Raw genomic sequence first — 10,336 nt, forward strand, 5'->3', positions numbered from 1 at the left:
AAATATTATGATTAATCATCAATAACTGATTAAAACTGTCGGATAATCGCAACCCTTTGGGACCAAGAAACAGTCATATTGATATGTTATTTCATTTATGGTACAAACTATAGTAAACACAGTCTGGTAAAACATTTGCATGAATGACAACGTAAAAGCAATTTGATATGAGGAAGGCTACTTCAGATTTATTCAAATGATAAATCTCAACAGATCTCTTTTTAAATGGAAAAATCCACATATAAAAACATAAGCCAATATAGCGCAAGGTATGAATTATGAGACTATACACGATTCACATAAATACGTAAATGACTAAAGCGTCTCTTGAGTGTAAGAAAGTCCATACGGTGCACCCGTTTTAACTAATGACGTCATTGTGGCGAAATCCGAATTTTCTTCATCTTCCAAAGGAGAGAGATCAGAAGTAAACTAATATAATTTGTTGTGTTCCGTGTATACATATTCATCATTATAATCAGTTGCAGTTTGTTGTCTGCTCTCCAAACATGACCTATAGTAGCCAGCAAAATGTCTTCTGAAATCATTTTCCCTGAAAGGAGAAACAAAAAAGATATGTACTGGAATTAATCTATTCTAGTTTAACCGCATCCGTAAGTTTCAATTTAATTTTCATTAAGTATTAACCGATCTCAATACATTTAATAAATATATTTGATTGGCTCCCAATAAATTCAAAGTCAACACATGAAGGCTGTGTTACGTCACCATACAGGCATTGTCGGTCTTACAGTCATATCTTTCCAAACTCGTCGTTATCTGCCGTGACGTCAGATGCAAATCCAACTAAAGAATTCTGAACAAATGTATGTAATGTAAGACTAATCTATTCAAATCTGTGCAAGAATTTCATTAGATATGACTTGATCGTTTTGATACGAGATGAATAAAGTGTACCGGGATATTTCTAATGTTACGGGAATGTAAGTTTGTTAAGCGCTCACAATTAATTAGTGTAAATACAATATAGCCAATATAAAGCTAAATCATCTTTTTTCCCCCTCTTTTCCTTGGCGACGGAACATGGGTATTCATGCAGTCTGTTGCATGATGCTTCCATCCAAACTGTTGTAAAAGGCTTTACTCTTTGTGTTTCTGTTATCAGTGGTCAGATTAAGCGCATCAGGGTAAGTATACCTTCATCCAGATAATCACGAATGTCGTGACCATCAGCTATTCATCAAAGTATGCAGGAATTTAACTGCTATATTGTTATTTAAATTCATAGCTATACTCCAATACGGAAAAGATAAAAGACTGCTTTATCTGATCTATCGATGCACGTGCAGGCCTGTCTGTGTACACCTGTACGTGGGCTTTCAGTATATAGCCTTTATAAGCAGACGTTAACTTCACCACTATACCTTCAATGAGACTGGGGTTGAGTGTGGAACAAGTTGTTTGTTACACAGGCTGTATTTTGGGTGACCTTTCTTAAATAGTAACTTCATTTGCAAACTTCGGGATGGATTATCTTCTCCACAGTTTTGGTACTGAATTATCTTCATGTTACTACCAATAATATTTACGGACACATGTACCTTATCGCGGTTTTCAATGGAACAATATTACATATATTATCCTTGACAGATAATATAACCGGAAAAACTCGCGTTTATTCCACATGAACAAGCTGTTGGAGAATTAGTCTGGTATAAGTCAATGCGAACAATTCAAACTCGTGTAACAATATGGAGCGCATGATACCAAAATTTGGACATACCGGAGATTTCGGCAATATTATGGTTTCATACACCAAAAATGTTGACAACAATATTCTCGTAATGTTACTTTCATTGCAGCATAACAATTGGTCTCGAACTGAAAAACGAATCTATATATATTTTTGATACCCACTTTACCGTAATTCGGAAGTAAATGCAGGATTTCTTGCGTTCTCGGAGGCTAATTGGATTCGAAAGGAATTAAAAACAGGATTTTTGGAACTAACAAAGATTTTTGGAACTGAATACAACATTTTTGGAACGAAATTCAACATTTTCGTAACTAAATTCAGGATTTTGGAACTAGTTACGTGATTTTCTTGCGTTCTCAGAGTGATTGAATTTATAACGAAACTTGCGTAGATCAAAGAGCTGCTTATGGAGACCCTTTGTCCAGAGTGTGAGGCTCTCTGCTCATTTTGTAAGTAGATTTTTTTACAAGTTAGATTAGGCCTGTTTCGTATATGTATACATAATATTCAATGATACATCAACTTTGTAAGTGATGTAAGCCACATATATTCATGATAAGTTAACCCTTTCAATCATAAGGTCCCGAGTTCGAGTCACTCCAAGATGGACGTATGTCGTCCAGTTACAGAGTTGTTGACAATTGACAACTCATAATCATGGACGTTTAATATGAATCTAAGTAACTGACTTCGGTCAGCTTGCGGCTTTGATAAGCCAATGATGGCTTCTTCGCGAGTTCCTGCTTGCAGGAGGATATAAAAATACATACATATGTACATAAATACATACATATAAACAAACATAAAAGTTTTCTTAGCTACACATATTCATCTACGTAAAAATACTATGTAATTGATGTAATACACACACATATTCATAAATAGATTAGCTATGTCAGTTGTCTTATCCACAGATATAATAGGCTAAACGTGTTTCGTATGTACTTTACACCACAGATATTCATAGACTCATCTATTATTGAAGGGATGTAAGCCATAGATTTTCATAGATAATTGTTATTCGTGTGTATTTGCAGGATTTTTGGAACGAAACACAGGATTTCCGTGCATTCTCGGAGTGATTGGATTAAAAACTAACCTGCGTAGATCAATGAACTGCTTTTGTCAAACCTCTGCCCCGGATAAGGAGGCTCTCTGCTTATACGCCGTACCGAACACAAACAATCAAACGGCGTCATTTTGAATTCCCTTGCCCTGGATACATGCAAGAGATATCTTTATTTCCAATCTAAGTTGTGTCGGATTCAATTTGTCAATAGTGGTGATCGACTGATCTTTTACTTTGTCGGTCCGTGGTAAGTATCAAGGGGACAGTAAGGGGACCAAGGGAAGGAAGGGAACAGATGAAGAAGAAAAACCGTGAGTACACTTTTTCTATACTAAATGTTCTGGATCGTCTTACTAACACTGGAAGAAGTTGCACTCAAACAATTTTATTGACGTGCATTGAGACCCCATTTGAGACTCATTTAAACCATTTATTTAACAGGTACCAAACAAACCGTAATGAATTACAAATCCCAACGTAATTATAAATAATTATTTGTAATTCTAAACTAACTACGCATAGTCAATATAAGCCATTTATTTTATCGATGAAAAACGTGTACTCAAAACTCGGACTTATTTAAATAATTTTTAAAAATCTAATTACAAATGGGAAATTAAACAAATTTTAATCGATACAAAACGTGCTCAATAATTTAACTTAATTCTCATCACAAATCTATATAACTTATCTCGCCGATAAGTGGATCAACTACAAACAGCGATTAAAAGAAATCTGACATTTCATTCTCCTTTAAGAGAGAACAATATTTAGCGAATGCCTCTACGTTCTCTCCACGTTCTTCAAATTTGAAGACCACGAAAGTATCCATTCTTTCTTTTTCCTCGTAGCTCACTTGTATCTTCATCGATGATGGCGAAAAGAACAGATTTAGTATTTTGCTGTACACCACTTTTCAATTTTGATTTACAGCGAGCGGACGTTTGTAAAGAATTATTTTGGGGGAACATTATTATGCAGCTGAAGGCGTTACAATGACATAACACTTGCATTTAAAGTTGAGTAATACATTTTGTTTTAAATATCTTATTCATTTAGAACACCTACTATTCAGCGAAAGAGTACATAATTTTGCTTTCATGAAAGTATGTCGCTTGAGTACAAGCGTTTCACCCAATTATTCACACCGTGCCTCGCTAGGAAATATCTCAATGTTCTAGATATTAGCTCGTTTGGTTTTACTTTTCCAACCACATACAATACTTTGGCACTCGCCCACACCTTATCTTCCCTTCCCGAAAAGGTACGACTTAGATTTAACTTATGCACTTGTACAAAGTGTCGCGAACGGAAGACCACGAAAGGTTATGTACAAACGCACTATACCGAACGGCAGTTCCGTACCTGCCGATGTCGATTCAATTCTCGATGCGGTATTGACGGTATCGCCAAAAGAGAGGCCAAAGCGAGGCATTCTGGAACCGGTTACACCAGCTGCAACCAATCCTGAAAATAAAACCGTGATTGGTGCATTTTTCGGTGAGGTCCTACTGTAATTTATTTAATTATCACAACGTTGTTTTACGCTGTCACAAGTTGTTTGTATTTATGTAAAAAATGTGGGCATATTAATGCTCTATTGTTGAAGTGTATATATTCATAAAGTTTGTTTTGTTCTGTTTTGTTAGTGTTGTAAGCCACATATATTCATAGATACAGCTGCTTTGTTAGTGTTGTAGGCCACACATATTCATAGATACAGCTGTTTTGTTAGTGTTGTAGGCCACATGTTTCATAGATACATATGTTATGTTAACGTTGGCGGCCACATATATTCATAGTTACATCTATTATGTTAGAGTTGCAGGCCACATTTATTCATAGATACAGCTGTTATGTTAGTGTTGTAGGCCACAGATATTCATAGATACAGCTGTTATGTTAATTTTGTAGGGCACATATATTCATAGATAGGGACCTACATCAATTATATGTTAGTATTGTAGGCCACATATATTCATAGATACAGCTGCTTTGTTAGTGTTGTAGGCCACATGTTTCATAGATACATATGTTATGGTAGTGTTGGAGGCCGCATATATTCATGGTTACATCTATTATGTTAGAATTGAAGGCCACATTGATTCATATATACAGCTATTATATTAGTGTTGTAGACCACAGATATTCATAGATACATATGTGATGTTAATTTGCAGGCCACATATATTCATAGATAGGGACCTACATCAATTATATGTTAGTATTTTAGGCCACATATATTCATAGATACAGCTGTTATGATAGTGTTTAAGGCCACATATATTCATAGATACAGCTGTTATGTTAGTAATGTAGGCTACATATATTCATAGATACAGCTGTTATGTTAGAGTTGCAGGCCACATATATTCATAGATACAGCTGTTATATTAGTGTTGTAGGCAATATATATTCATAGATACAGCTGTTATGTTAGAGTTGCAGGCCACATATATTCATAGATACAGCTGTTATATTAGTGTTTAAGGCCACATATATCCATAGATACAGCTGTTATATTAGTGTTGTAGGCAACATAAATTCATAGATACAGCTGTTATGTTAGTTTAATCATAGTTTAATCCTATCCGTAGGTATTCTAAGCCACAAATATTCATAGTTTAAACCTATTCGTAAGTTTTCACTGTCACAGATATTCATAGTTTAAGCTTATTCGCAAGTACTCTAAGCCACCGATATTCATATATTAAGCCTATTCGTAAGAACTTAAGCCACAAATATTGATAGATTAAGCCTATTTGTAAGTATTCTAAGCCACGTTTATTTAAGAGTTCACTCCTATCGTAAGTATTCGAAGCCACAAATATTCATAGTTTATGGCTATTTTTAAGTTTTCTAAGCCACAGATACTCATAGTTTAATTATATTCTTAAGTATTCTCAGCCACAGATATTCATAGCTTTAACCTATTCGTTAGTAATGTAAGCTATTGTTATTCAAAGATTAAGCCTATTCGTAAGTTTTCTAAGCCACAGATATTCATAATATAATCCTATTCGTAAGCCCCATATATTCATAGCTATATCCTATTTGTAAGTATTCTCAGCCACAGATATTCAAAGCTTAAGCCTATTCGTAAGAATTCTAAGCCACAGGTATCCATAAATAAAGCCGATTCTTTAGTATTCTAAGCCACAGATATTCAAAGATTAAGCCTATTCGTTAGTATTCTAAGTAATCCTATACGTAAGTATTCTAAGTATTCTAAGTCACAGATATTCATAGTTTAAATTCTCCGAAAGTATTCTAAGCACAAATATTCATAGTTTATGCCTATTTGTAACTTTTCTAAGCCACATATATTGATAGTTTAAGCATATTCGTAAGTATTCATAGCCACCGATATCCATAGTTGAAGCTTAATCGTAAGTATTCTAAGCAACATATATTAATAGTTTCATACTATTAGTGAGTATTTTAAGCCACATATATCCATAGATTAATCCTTATAGAAGGATTCTAAGCCACAGTTATCATAGCTTAATCCTATTTGTAACTTTTCTAAGCCACATATATTCATAGTTTAAACCTATTCGTTAGTATTCTAAGTAACATATATTCATAGTTATGCCTATTTGTAACTTTTCTAAGCCACATATGTTTATAGCTTAAACCTATTTGTAAGTATTCTAAGCAACAGATATTCATAGTTTATGCCTCATTCGTAAGTATTCTAAGCCACAGGTATCCATAGATTAAGCATATTCTTAAGTATTCTAAGTCACAGATATTCAAAGATTAAGCCTATTCGTAAGTATTCTAAGCCACATATATTCATAGCTTAATCATATTTGTAAGTATTCTAAGTTACAAATATTCATAGTTCAATCCCATAAGTAAGTATTCTAAGCCACAGATATTCATAGTTTAAACCTATTCAAAAGTATTCTAAGCCACACATATTCATAGTTTATGCCCATTTGTAAATTTTCTAAGCCAAATTTATTTATAGTTCAATCCTATCGTAAGTATTTTAAGAAACAGATATTCATGTTTTAGTTCCATTCGTAAGTATTGAAAGCCACAGATTTTCATAGATTAATTCTATTCGTAATTACTTAGCCCCAGATATTCATAGTTTAATCTTAATCGAATGTATTCTAAGCCACATATATTCATAGTTAATTCCTTCGTAAGTATTCTAAGCCACAGATATTCATAGTTTAATCTTATTCTTAAGTATTCTCAGCCACAGATATTCATAGCTTTAACCTATTCTTAAGTAATGTAAGCTACAGATATTCAAAGCTTAAACATATACGTATGATTGTTAGCTCTAGATATTCATTGATCAATCCTATTCGTAAACCACAGATTCGTAAGTTTTCTAAGCCACAGATATGCGTAGTTTAATCCTGTTCGTAGGTATTGTAAGCTACAGTTATTCAAAGATTAAGCCTATTCGTAAGTATTCTAAGCCACAGATATTCATAGCTATAGCCTATTTGTAAATTATATCAGCCACAGATATTTATAGCTACGCATATTCATAAGTATTCTAAGCCACATATGTTCATAGCTTAAACCTATTCGTAAGTATTCGAAGCAACAGATATTCATCGTTTATGCATATTCGTAAGTATTCTAAGCCACATACATTCAAACAATAAGCCAATTCGAAAGTATTCAAAGCCACAGATATTCATAGTTTATGCCTATTTGTAACTTGTCTAATCCACATATATTGATAGTTTCAGCCTATTATAAAGTATTCTTAGCCATATATATTCATAGATTAGTCCTAATGGAAGGATTCTAAGCCACAGTAATCATAGCTTAATCCTGTTTGTAACTTTTCTAATCCACATATATTCATAGTTTAAACCTATTCGTAAGTAATTTAAGCCACAGATATTCATAATTTAAACCTATTCGTAAGTTTTCTGAGCCACATATATTCATAGCTTATTCCTATTCTTAAGTATTCTCAGCCACAGATATTCATAGTTTAAACCTATTTGTAAGTAATGTAAGCTACAGATATTGAAAGCTTTAACATATAAGATGTATTGTTAGCTACAGATATTCATAGATCAATCCTATTTGTAAGGTCCAAGCCAGAGATATTCGTAATTTAATCCTATTCGTAAGTATTGTTAGCTACAGTTATTCAAAGATTAAGCCTTTTCGTAAGTGTTCTAAGCCACAGATATTCATAGTATAATCATATTCGTAAGTATTCTAAGCCCCATTTATTCATAGCTATAGCCTATTTGTAAATTATCTCAGCCACAGATATTCATAGCTTACGTCTATTTGTAAGTATTCTAAGCCACATATGTTCATAGCCTAAAGGTATTCATAAGTATTCGAAGCAACAGATATTCATAGTTTATGCATATTCGTAAGTATTCTAATCCACATATATTCATAGCTTAAACCTATTCGTAACTTTTCTAAGCCACATATATTCATAGTTCAATCCTATCTTAAGTATTTTAAGGAACAGATATTCATGTTTTAGTTCTGTTTGTAAGTATTCTTAAGGCCCGGTCACACTATACCGATTTTTTATCGGAATACTATCCAATTTTCCCGGAGGAATCGAAACAGCCAGTTTTTCGTTCGGGTCTTCTAGCCACAGTGATATAGGACCTGATTTGCTATCTGTTGAGCCATTCAGATGTGGAATAGCCCTCTCCTAACTTTTGATATTGACTCCGTTTCCTTTTATCGGATAGCTATCCGATTTCTCTTCCGATTTTTATCGTTTTTCGATGTGACGTCACTTTAGAATGTAGTCCGTTCCAGAACCCCTCAGATTTGGAGTAGGTATTCGAATATTCCACTGCATTCATTACATTCACTACTACAAACCTCACTCTTCGGCCTAAAATCGGAAAAATCGGACCGTACTCCGATAAAATATCGCTGTAGTGTGACCGGGCCTTAAGCCACAGATTTTCATAGTTTATGCCTATTTTTACTTTTTCTAATCCACATAAATTGATAGTTTCAGCCTATAAGTAAGTATTCTAAGCCACATATATTCATAGATTAGTCCTAATGGAAGGATTCTAAGCCACAGTAATCATAGCTTAATCCTATTTGTAAGTATTCTAAGCCACATATATTCAACGATTAAGCCTATTCGTTAGTATTCTAAGCCACGGATATTCATAGTTTAATCCTATTTGTAAGTATTCGAAACCACAGATATTCATAAGGAAATGAGCTATGTAACTATTGTAAGCCACATATATTCATGAATAGGTTAACTGTGTTAATATTTTAAGTCACAAATATTAATAGATACACCATTTTGTAAACGATGTAGCCACATATGTTTATAGATTAATCCTATTCTTTAGTATTCTAAGCCACATATGTTGGTAGATTACTCTGCCATGCAGGTCTTACATACCCATATATAAATATGATTCATATGTATTCTAAGCCATAGAAATTATTAGATTAACAAAAGTAAATTTGTTCAAGTCACAGATATTCATAGATAGATCCATAATGTAAAGTGGTGTAATCCACAGATATTCATTGATTAATCTATTATTTAGGTCATAGATATATATAGATAAATATGATTCGTATGTATTCTAAGTCACAGATACTGCTAGATAAATCCATAATGTAAAGTGGTGTTAGCCACATATATTCATAGATAAGTGAACTATGTTAGTTTTGTAATCCACATATATTCATTGATAAATCTGTTTCACGTAATTTGTGTAAACTACACATATTCCTAGATTAGTCTGCACACTAACAAAATAATGCTTTGTTTATTTTGCATTAGGATTAGTTAGGGATGTGGTTAATTGTCTAAGGTGGTTAATTGTCTGTTTGCTTCAAGTTCACTTCTACTGCCAAAAGTGTTAGCATTACAAGTTGTTATCTCGAGAAAAAAAAAACTGGTTCTGAGGAATTGAATGAACATTTCAATTGAATGTCCTTGTTAATTATTCCAAAGTAGTAATAACATAGTACATAGGCTTCCGCTCATGTATGCTTTCAAGTCTAGCATGACTCTGTCTCTAAGTGTCTGATTGTCTGCGTGTCTGATTGTCTGCCTGTCTGATTTTCTGCGTATCAGATTGTCTGCGTGTATGATTGTCTGCAGGTATGATTGTCTGCGTGCATGATTGTCTGCTTGTCTGCGTATCTGATTGTCTGCGTATCTGATTGTCCACGTGTCTGATTGTCTGCGTTTCTGCATGTCTGATTGTCTTGCATGTCTGTGTGTCTGGTTGTCTTGCATGTCTGACTGTCCGCGTGTCTGCGTGTCTGGTTGTCTGACTGTCTGCGTGTCTGATTATCCGCGTGTCTGATTGTCTGCGTGTTTGCATGTCTGATTGTCTGCGTGTGACTGTCTGCGTGTCTGCGTGTCTGATTGTCTGCATGTCTGATTGTCTGCGTATCTAATTGTCTTGCGTGTCTGCGTGTCTGATGGTGCATGTCGGCGTATTTGATGTCTGCGTTGTCTGATTGTATGTGTGTCTGCGTACCTGCTTTTCTGCGTGTCTGCATGTTTGATTGTCTGTGTGTCAGATTTAATAGGTTTTGAATGT

This window comes from Apostichopus japonicus, chromosome 14 (genome assembly GCF_037975245.1).
Source record: "Apostichopus japonicus isolate 1M-3 chromosome 14, ASM3797524v1, whole genome shotgun sequence".
In the NCBI taxonomy this organism is placed as follows: Eukaryota; Metazoa; Echinodermata; class Holothuroidea; order Aspidochirotida; family Stichopodidae; genus Apostichopus; species Apostichopus japonicus.